The 11681-nt window shown below is 34.4% G+C and overlaps 1 long non-coding RNA gene across 1 annotated transcript; it reads right to left on the bottom strand.

Moving 5' to 3' along the window:
• Positions 1–4070: 4070 nt before the first annotated feature.
• Positions 4071–6491, bottom strand: LOC107628431 (uncharacterized). The gene is made up of 3 exons (XR_015905302.1): positions 6427–6491; positions 4819–5083; positions 4071–4618 (listed from the first exon to the last, which is right to left on the bottom strand). It is a non-coding gene; the product is annotated as an uncharacterized LOC107628431 (long non-coding RNA).
• Positions 6492–11681: the final 5190 nt, after the last annotated feature.

Raw genomic sequence — 11681 nt, 5'->3', positions numbered from 1 at the left:
CCCTATCTCATTCGATAAAGATACACAGAATATATGTTGAAATCATTGTTATGTGATTGAATAATTAGGTGATTCAAACTTTTTCTTTTTCCTTTGTTTTTTGCTAGTGTGATTAGCCTTACATGCATGCAATGTGGATGTGCATGCATGAGAAAGACCAAATTGTTGAAACAACAAAAAGCGTGTGCCCTGCCCCTACTGTAACATCAATAATGTATATATAACTTTATAAAGTTCAATATTTTGGGACCATGAACCTCATCAAATAAGGATAGCAAGTGAGATCATAAAAACAAAAAGGGAAAAGAAAAGAAAAATGAACTTAATAGATTTGTCTTATTAATTATGGGATTTGAAATCTTGATTTTTCTTAGTAGTGATCATAATTGTCTTTACTCTGATCTTTAAAATACATTTTCATATTGTTCAACTTTATTAGATTTAGTTTACAATTAGACGTGGAGCATTTCTCAATGTTAAATCATGTTTAATTAAGAGCATTGTATGTAACATATATCATGTCAATAAGGGAACTAGGGAATAAATAAATTCACTTAAATAGAATAATGGAGTATATATAAACCATTGGATCCTTTTTTGACGTAACTTCATTTCCAGCTTTTATAAAAGTACTTTAGGAATGGAACCAATTTGTTGAGTGTGTGTCTGCGTGTAGGTACATACATGGGATGTATTTACGATAAGAATAGTCTTAGTAATGGGACTTTATATTTTAAACTTCATATATATATATATCAAAGATTAATTAGATTTTAGGGTAAAGTATTAAATTGGTCTCCTACGATTGAGCGAAATCCTGTTTTGGTCCTTAAGGTTTAAAGTGTTCTATTTGAATCCAAAAAAGTTTCATTTAGTTTCAATGTAGTCCCACCGTCAGGTCAAAGTTAAATAATTAACGGAATGTCCTACATGATAGCAGTACAAGAACAAGGTCGATAATCTGGAGAACAAATACAAGTTCCAGAGGCACAAAATCAACCGTGGATGCATCAATACTGGAACTTGTATTTGTTCTCCAGATTATCGACCTTGTTCTTGTACTGCTATCATGTAGGACATTCCGTTAATTATTTAACTTTGACCTGACGGTGGGACTACATTGAAACTAAATGAAACTTTTTTGGATTCAAATAGAACACTTTAAACCTTAAGGACCAAAACAAAATTTACGCCTAAACGTAAGGAACGAATTTAATACTTTACCCTAAATTTTATAAATGGGAACACACTTTTAATTTTAAGCTTATGTACGAACTTCTGGCTAGTGGAAAATAAAAACTATTATAGACACACAAAAAAAATTAATTACTAAATTAGTTATTAATATATTTGTATATATTAATATATATTATTTTTTATATATTTTTAATATATAATTTATATTTTAATATATATTTTATACAAATAACTGATTATTAGTTAATTTTTTAAGCATATACAACATAGTTGGTGTAAAATATAATAGAAAAATGTAGAGAATATTTTATGAATCAAACTAATTTATTTACCTTATTTTGTTGGAGAATAATATTGTCATTCCTAACTTTGATAATGTTACTCCACACATGATTACACATAATTCTTATACATTGTATATTTGTATATGAATTTAGAAAAAAAAGTCATTATCAAAACAGAAGTGACAATATGTATTTCTATTTTAATTTGTTTAAAGAAAAAATTAAATCTGCACCGAATTCTTTTTTTTGGGTTAAGTATGGTTTTTGTCCCAAAAATTTTCTGCCAGAATCGAAATCGTACTTCATCTAATTTTCGATTTAGAATCATCTTTAATATTTTTTTTCATATTAAAATCGTTCTTTTAAATAAAATTTTTAATTTAATTCCTAAACTATCCATATTTTAATAAAAAAAAAACATTGGGGGTGAGGGAAAGGAAACGCGTTGGAGGTGGGGGTGTGGGGAAAGGAAACGCGGGAGGGAGGGGAGGAGTCCATCGCCATAGCCGCCACCACCATCGCCGGTCCACCCATAGCCGCTGCCACCATCATCAGTTTTGCTTGTGTTAAATTTGTGTTGATTTGTTGATTTTCTGTTTCTCTGTTGATGCTGTTATTCTTAGAGGGAGAGGGGACGCGGGGTGGGGGTGGGGTGGGGGAAGGGAAGACGGGGAGGGGGAGGGGACGTGGGGGTGGGGTGGGGGTTGGGGAAGGGGAGGCGGGAAGGGGGAGAGGGACGGCGGCGGCGTTGGTGGTGGTGTTGGTGGTGGTGGTGGTGCTGGTGCTGGTGTTGGTGGTGCTGTTGGTGGAGGTTGTGGCGGTGGTGTTGGTGCTGGTGGTGGTGGTGGTGGTGGTGGAGGAGGTAATTGTGTTGGTAGTGATGAGGGTATTTTTGTCCAAAAAAAAAAATAAAAAGAACGATTTTAATATGAAAAAAAAAACGTTAAGGATGATTCTAAATCGAAAATTAGATGAGAGACGGTTTCGATTCGAGCGAAAAACCTTTGGACTAAAACCATACTTAACCCTTTCTTTTTCATATTTTCCTTGTCTGGATACAATAAATTGGGTTTTGTTAATGATTAAGAGTGTGTTTGATTTAACATTTTGAGCTTTAAACTCACATTTAGTTTTCTTAAAATTTTTACTTTTTTGTTTGACTAATTTTTTTTTCTCTAAACACAAATATGATTCTGTAGTCTAATCAACCTTCACTTAAAACTAAAAATTCTAACTTGTATTCACTTTTCCTTAAACCATTAATTAAAAAAATTTATTTTCTATTTATCAATTGTACCTTTTATTATTCATATAATGAATTTTGTTGTTTTTTTTTTTTTGTAATTTTTTTCCTAGTTCTCTCTCATACATTTTATCATGTCTTGTTTATATGGATTTCCTTTTTTGACCTTTCATTTTTTGTATGGAGCTTTTTTTGCATGTATTGTGATTCTATTGATCCCATTAGACAAACTAAATTAAATAAAAAAATATTCTAAAAATAATATTAGAATCATAAATAATAAAAAATTATAGTTAAAAAATACGAAAGAGCACTAGAAAAATATTATTAGAATTTATTTAAATATCAAAAATAAAATAATAAGATAATACAAAATAATTATTTAAATTCATATCTTTTTTAGTAATTTTTTATCTAAAAATAATTTTGCGTAATACAATCCAAATAATATTTAATTTATTACAATCTAATTTATATAAAAATTCTCAAACATAAATGTTAACACTAACTCACTTTTAATTAAAATTAATTTTATGCACACTCTCGTAATCTCGTTTATCAACTCTCAGTTTCATTTTAAGGGAATTTTCGTGGTTCAATGGCTGGTTTATTGGATCCAAAGAAAATCTTACATTGGCCAAAGATTTATGTATATTGGGTTTGATTGATTTTCTTTAGATTCGAATAAAACGCTTTTCCTCCATCACTTTCTTTTTACGTATATCATCTATCCTTTCTTCCAAAGGGTGGTACCGCATAACTTGTTAAAGTGGTTTCCGGAGATATTCTTAGGTTGTCTCTAGCCACCCATAATAGCCTACATGCCAACCTTTTAATCATAAAAAGATGAGATTAAATCGCACTAGTGCATGTCTATATTTTTCTAATAAAAACATAAATCCCAACTAACCATGCAATTTAAGAACAAATGGTAAGACTTTTCAAAAATCGACTCAATTTATTGGCAGTTCAATATTAGTCGTTGCACGCAAAACTTTGCTCTAGTGGTTACCTTCTATCCCTTGCAATGAATGGACCCAAATTCAAAACTTGGCTGATGATAAGTAGTAGATAGAACCCTTAATATTATAAAAAAAAAAATATATTCTAGTCATTTTTTCAAACTACAACATCGACAAATTTGTAGAGTACAAGGTATTAGAATCTAATCATGTCAAGTACCATAACAAGTGCATGCATAATAAGTGCATGCAGCATGATCAAGATTGTAATTGGTTGATTCATGTGACATTTCGACCAAAAAAAATGGCAAGTCTAAAAGTATAATAGCATAGACACACCTAGTTGGCAACAGATCTTTCCAGAGATTCACGTCCAACTTGATTATCATGTAGTTTATTCTTCAATTTTCCTAATAAATTGTATTGTCAATATATAACATTGGTTCTTAAGAAGTCTCACCATTTGTTCTTAACAAATAATGTGTATTTTACTTGGTATCTATTGATAGATAATGGATGCAACAAACTAGCTGTAACCTTATTCATACTAGTACTACTAATATGAGCTCAAATCCACTAAGAGTAGTAATGTGAACCTAGTTAATCAAATTACAAAGGTGATACGGAATTGTAAGATATTCTTAATATTCTCTAACATACGTAAAGAAAACGGTATAAATAAACTCACCTTTGTTCTTGCATTCTTCTTCCTAAATCCGGAAAGTCTTTGACCATTGAAACGGAGCTTCTCACCGACTCTTTCTGCTCAACTCGACACAGGCTTCGAAACATACATCATTTCAGACTGCTGCATGATAAGTCCCGCTTTCTTGTAGCAAAACTCATTGTTCCTTTTATGCTTCTCACTCTATATCAACTTGAATAAGGAATTTGTAGAATGCAAAGACCAGAGGCAGTTGAATTTTCATAAGCTGACAAATATTGAATCCAAATACAAGTCATAAATGCCAGAAGCAGTGTTATGCTTATACAACAGTTGGTGTACCTCTTCAATTGAAATGAGAAAATTAGAATTATAGTTTTGCTAGTGTATTTTTCATACTGCCAATTTTTCCTTTTGATAAAAGACTTTGTTGCCATTAATACATGCATAGATATTAGAGGTACGAACCTTGATTAATTGCATGAATTCAAGACTGGTTTTGGACCACGTCTTTCCTAGGACTTATAGGGCTTGCAAGTTCATCCATGACTCCTCCTGCAACCTCCAAAACCTTGACAAGGAGGAAGTCTTGGTAAAAACAAACACTGCTATTCTGTCATCCGCATGATGTTAGAGCTAAATGCTTTCAATTTTATATATAACCTTTTCAACATTCTAAAGTCGCGGCAAAGGAGTTGTCTGGCCCTAAGAATCCATGAATGTTACTTCTCCTCTGTAATTCAAGCCCAAATGATTATTGAAAAATGAAGAAACAGTAAGAATTGATAAGAATCAAATGCACTATACATAGTTTGACAAACTTAAATCACGAATAATTGCAGCAGACAAGAAGTTAGGAACTTAGGATGAGAACCTAACCGCATACTATTTGTTTTTGCAATGGCCCATGCATGAAAACACCTAATCCTATCCACTCAAAAATTACTAAATATCTTTAAAAACAGTTGTCATGTACCAGTTGAAAGACATGTACAAAGGATCTATGCATAATAAATCAAAGAAGCAATTTAGCACTATAGTTTCTAAACATAACATCATTATCATATCACTTAACCCAGCATCATAATACAACAACACAACAGAGTCATAGAAATTAAACAGCCTTTTTCTAAAAAGTTCTTATGTATTTATAAATTAGTTCATATAAATAGGGACACAAAAAGGAAGAGTTAAATTGGAGAGTTTTGTACTACCACTGGTTGTTGGGAGAAGCGCAGACTGAACTAAAACTCTAGCACTTAGAGAGGATTCTATCAACACCTTTAAAAAATAAAGACAGAGATGATAGAATTTTTCTTTTTGGTTTTTTACGGTATTTTTCAGCTTGGCAGGCCAAAGACTAATTCATCACAGATCGGAGCTCCATTTAAGGGTTTTAAACATTTGCCGCTGGCCAATAGATTGTTATATACACAAGGCAGGATTTGAAACCCCACACTTACTTAAACAGACAAGTGAGTTAACCACTTAACCAAATCAAGTTGGTTAGAGATGATAGAATTTTTTAATAAAAGGAAATTGAAAATTTGTTTGAAAGAACAAGCTGTGGTCTAAGAAGTGAAGTAGCAGCTTATGAAAAGAGCCATGCTGAACAACAGAAAGAGAAGCGCGAAAATGATTACATAATGAAACAAACGATGAATGTTGCAATGCTAATGCCCATGACATTGAACCAGAAAAGAAGCACGTGCTCTACTTCGAGATGCAGCCGAAGAATGATAAACACTAGAGTGGGAAATTATATAGCGTCCGTGAAATGCTATACTTAACTAGCACCAAAACATCACAAATTGACATAAAAGCTACGTGGGCAGTTGAGAAAAGAAAGAGTTTTCTTCTGTTAATGGTTCCGTTGAATCATTTTAACAAACAGGTAATGGGCATTATTATATCCAGAAGCATTATCACAACATAAATAACCGGTACAAAACTTAGAAACAACGAACACATCGCAAAAGGAAAAAAAAAAAAAAAAAAAAAAACTCAACAAATCTTCAGGTTAGCACAAGAATAAAGTGTAAGCAAGAAACTTAGAATAAGATGAGGGATGCGAACCTGAAGGAGGAGGCAGAAATGAAGACAGTTGAGAGGCAGGGCCGCATCAAAAAAGTTGAAAGAGGTGCAAACCATAATAAAAAAAAGTTGAAAATGGTGCTTAAACCATAATCAAACAAAAATTCAAAGGTAAAGTATATTTTTTATTCTTAATATTTTAAAAATATTTTTAATGTTTAATTTGATTTAATTTTATTGTTGGTGTTTAGATTAAGTGTTAATTTTTTTTTTTTAATTTTTGATGGTCAAAGTTGGTTAAAATAATTTTTTTTTAAATTATTTCTATTATAACCCCTTTCATAATCTATTATTCTATTTCATTCCTCTTTTAATTTCTCTAGCTTATCACTCCACCTCTTTATCAATATCAATCAGCGTGACTGTTACTTGAATCTTTTATGACAGAGAATGAAACCAAGCACATGTAAAAATTCTGGTTCTTGATGTAGAGTTTGTGAGATGAATGTGAGTGAGAGGAGAGAATTCAAAAAAAAGTAAAATTCAGAAATGAGAAATAAAATATGGATGAATCACATCTTTTTTATTTGATGATGTTAGTTTATATACATCAATGAATAGCACTTATTGTGCAGTAAACTAATCTTACTTCCTAATTGTGATTAAGTTACAATTCTAACTAACTTATGTTAGTTGTATAATAATCTAACTAACTAGTCTAAATTGGGTTAAGTTGCTGAGCCATTACTTCTATTATCTGCTACACTATTAATACACTGCCTTAAGCTATGATCTGCTACACTCTCCTCAAGCTGAGAGGTGAAAATTGAGCATTCCCAACTTGGAGTGAAAGGTGGAAAAAGGACCAAGAGCAAGCGCTTTGGTGAAGACATTTGGAATCTGGTTGGCGGGGGAGATTGGCAGGAGCTTGAGCATGCCACTTTGTGAATGTGCAATATAAATTGGTTGTCACAGAACATGTGAATAGCTTTATCAAGTGAAAAGCCAAAGTCAGAAAGCAGATAAGAGAGCCATAAAACCTCACACATTGCTAGAGCTAGTGCCCGGTATTCATCTTCTGCAGAGGACCTTGCCACCATAGTTTGTGTCTTACTTATCCACGAGATAAGGAACTAGCCGAGGAAGAAACAATATCCTGAAATCGAGCGGCGTGTGTCGGGACAAGTTCCCCAATCAACATTAGTTAAAGTTGTGAAGGAGAGATCAGATGATACTAAAAAGAGAACAGCATGAGCGGGGGCCATCTTCAAATAACTCAACACGTGAAGAGCTGCCTTAAAGTGTACATCAGTGGCACAATCAAGAAATTGGATGAGTTTACTTAGGCAAAGGTAATGTCCAGACGAGTATTAGTAAGGTAAATGAGTCTTCCTATTAGTCTTTCTGTACTAAGTCAGATCTTCTAATGCATTGTCAGTGGATTTTGACAATTTAATGGAATAGTCAATTGGGGTGAAAGCCGGTTTGGCATCACTCAAACCAAATTCTGCTAACAATTTCAGGGTGTATTTTCGCTGATAAAGGGCAAAGCCTTGGTTGCTTCTTGCAATTTCCATCCTAAAAAAAAATTTGAGGTTACCAAAGTTCTTGATTTTGAATCTGTCATCCAGTAACTGCTTCACACGTTTGATTTCATCTAAGTCATCTCCAGCTAGAACCAAGTCATCCACATAAACCAGTATGCAAATAAAACCTGTCTTCAAATGTCTTGTGAAAAGATAAGGATCTGCCTTAGATTGTGAGGAGCCAAAATTGACCAACATAGAGCTCAGTTTGGTATTCAATTGCCTACTGGCCTGTTTCAGACCATATAGGGAGTTTTGAAGTTTACAGACAGAGCCAAATGGGGGCATCTAAGCCAGGGATAGGCTTCATGAATACTTCCTCTTCGAGATCTCCATGTAAGAAAGCTATGTTCACATCTAATTGGTTAACAAACCAATTTTTTGGAGGCTGCCAAAGCTAGGAGAATTCTGAATGTTGTCATTTTTATCACCGGGCTGAATACGTCAAAGTAGTCGAATTTGTAAAATTTGGTTAAACTATAATTAATAAATTAATTATGAGTGAAGAAGGTTAAAAACTTAAATTTATAATTGCGAGAGCTAAAAATAATTAGGACATGAATTAAAACACTTATCTTAAAGGTTTTGGCCTATGGTTGGCCCAAACAAATTAAAAATCAAATCGGGCTCGTGTTGGGCCCAAAACACATATAACCCTTCATGACTTAGCAAAAAAATTCACATTTCCCCCCTTTCATTGAGAGTTCCGCGGAGAAGAGAAGAGATGGAGAGCAAAACCCTTTTTCATTATTCATTATCTCCTTCAATTACTCATAACTTTTAATACGGAGCTCTGATGGACAAGCTGTTTGTGACCACGCGTTCGTCTCGGATCCCTCTATAAATCTTTTAAAGTATTATGGTAAGAAACTTTGAACTCTTTTTCCAGTTTTCTATTCTCTTTAATTTTGCATTTTGAGCATATTGAGAAACTTGTGATTTTGGTTCTATAGAGATACTCTAGCATAGATTATAAGTGAGTTCCATCCTAATTTCAAGTGGGTTAAGGTAAGGAAGCTCATTTCCTCTAATTCTTCCTAATATGTATGAATACCCTAGCTTGAGTGAAATTTGATGTAATTAGATGAGATAGTGTCGCTTGATTGCCTGGGTTGATTTGGTTCGATCGGTGGAGGATCCATTGAGGCTCGTTGACGTTGGGTGAAGCTCGAAATTGGTGAGAAAGAGACTCAAGGGCTTGGATTTGTCACGCTTGAGGTACGTATTTTAGTTTCAAGTAGGCATTATGTAAAATTATGTGAATGCCTTGGTTAGTTGTCCCTAGGATAGGATTGAATGAAATTGGTTGTTGTTGTGATTAGTTGAATAGGTATATGTATGAGTATGCATGATTTAATTGTTGTAGTATGATTGATTAAAAATATAATTGATGTGGAATTGGGCCGGAGGCCGTGATATGGTGAGGAATCCCCTATTTGGTAAATGGAGGTAAGTGGTATGAGATAATTGATTCTTGGTTGATTGTGAACTTGGATATATGAGTGTTATGTATTGTTGATGTGAATCGAATTATAGTTGTATGAGTGTGTGTGTCAAATGTTCGATTGGTTGATTTGTTGTTGAAATGGTTAAAAAGGGGTAGAGAATTAATAAATGTATGATTGAGTATGATTAGTAAAGATTTTGGTATGGAAATTGAGTAATTGTGTAACTTTGGTAAAAACATATTTTTAACCAACTTTGACGGGCCATAACTTGGTTCTCGGACCTTTAAATTGGGTCTGTTTGGTTTATGACGTTCGAAGAACGGATGAAAAATAATTTTTAACGAAAAAGTTATGCACATTTGAAGTTTATGGTTAAATATGAATTTTGCAGAAGTTGCAGAAAATTGAGGTCATGTGTATGCACGATGATGAGCGGATAATTTATACGCTTTTTGACATTATTTTTAGGTAGTTTTTAGTTTGTTTTAGTTACTTTTTATTATATTTTTATTAATTTTTATGCAAAAATCACATTTCTGGACTTTACTATGAGTTTGTGTGTTTTTCTGTAATTTCAGGTATTTTCTGGCTGAAATTGAGGGACCTGAGCAAAAATCTGATTCAGAGGCTGAGAAAGGACTGCAGATGCTGCTGGATTCTGACCTCCCTGCACTCAAACGCATTTTTTTGGAGCTACAAAAGTCCAATTGGTTCGTTCTTAATTGTACTGAAAAGCTAACATCTTGGGCTTTCCAGAAATGTATAATAGTTCATACTTTGCCTGAGCTTTGATGGTCCAAACTGGCGTTCAACGCCAGCCAGAGACCCATTTTTGGCGTAAAACGCCGGAACTGGCACCAGAACTGGAATTAAACGCCCAAACTGGCATCCAAGCTGGCGTTTAACTCTAGAAAAGGCCTATGCACGTGTAAAGCTCAATGCTCAGCCCAAGCACACACCAAGTGGGCCCCGGAAGTGGATTTCTGCACTATCTGCACTTAGTTACTTATTTTCTGTAATCCTTAGTAACTAGTTTAGTATAAATAGCACTTTTTACTATTGTATTCATATCTTATGACATTTTTCACATTTGGAGGCTGGCCACACGGCCATGCCAAGATATTTTTCTCTTATGTATTTTCTATGGTGCAATTTCTACACCTCATAGATTAAGGTGCGGAGCTTTGCTGTTCTTCATGAATTAATGAAAGTACTATTGTTTCTCTTTCAATTCACGCATGTCTCTTCTCCAAGATATACTCTCATTCTTAATTCAGTTAAGTCAGAATGAAGGGGTGACCCGTGACAATCACCCACTATCTTTATTACTCGCTTAGCCAAGATCTGCGTGCCTGACAACCACAAGCGGTCTACAGCTGGAGTATAATCTCTTAGGCCTCTAGTTCGTGACTTTGACTTGCATCTCCTGACAACAGAGTAGTCGAATTCACAGAGATCAGAACCTTTGTGGTAAAGGCTAGAACAAACGAGCTTCAAACTCACGAATGTTGGGCGCAGTAACAGTGTGCAAAAGGATAGAGAGATCCTATTCCGACACAAGTGAGAACCGACAGATGATTAGCCGTGCGGTAGCTGTGCCTGGTATTCTTCATCCAAGACAAGAGATCCGACAGATGATTAGCCGTACAGAAGCCGTGCCTGGACCATTTTCACTGAGAGGACGGATGGTAGCCATTGACAACGGTGATCCACCAACATACAGCTTGCCATGGAAGGGAGCACGCATGATTGGATGAAGACAATAGGAAAGTAGAGGTTCAGAAGCAACAAAGCATCTCCAAACGCTTATCTGAAATACCCACCAATGAATTACATAAGTATCTTTATTTTAATTTACGTTTTATTTATCTTTCAATTATCAAAACTCATAACCAATTGAATATGCCTGACTAAGATTTACAGGATGACCATAGCTTGCTTCAAGCTAGCAATCTCCGTGGGATCAATCCTTACTCATGTAAGATTTTATTACTTGGACGACCCAGTGCACTTGCTGGTTAGTTGTACCGGAGTTGTGAAAAGTGTGATCACAATTCCGTGCACTACACGACTAATGCGTACGCATGAGGGGTGTTACAAAATTGAAAGAGTTTTGTGCGCATACCATGCATATGCACAAAAGTCAAGTCATGCGTACGCATGACCCATGTGTACGTACAACTTGCATTTCAGAATTGAGCTTTTTTCGTGCGCGTTTTGCGCGTACATGCAAAAAAGGAACTCGTGCGTACGCACGACTGCC

This window comes from Arachis ipaensis, chromosome B2, assembly GCF_059453495.1.
Source record: "Arachis ipaensis isolate K30076 ecotype BB chromosome B2, ASM5945349v1, whole genome shotgun sequence".
NCBI lineage: Eukaryota > Viridiplantae > Streptophyta > Magnoliopsida > Fabales > Fabaceae > Arachis > Arachis ipaensis.
This window is presented reverse-complemented; position numbering and strand designations above follow the sequence as displayed.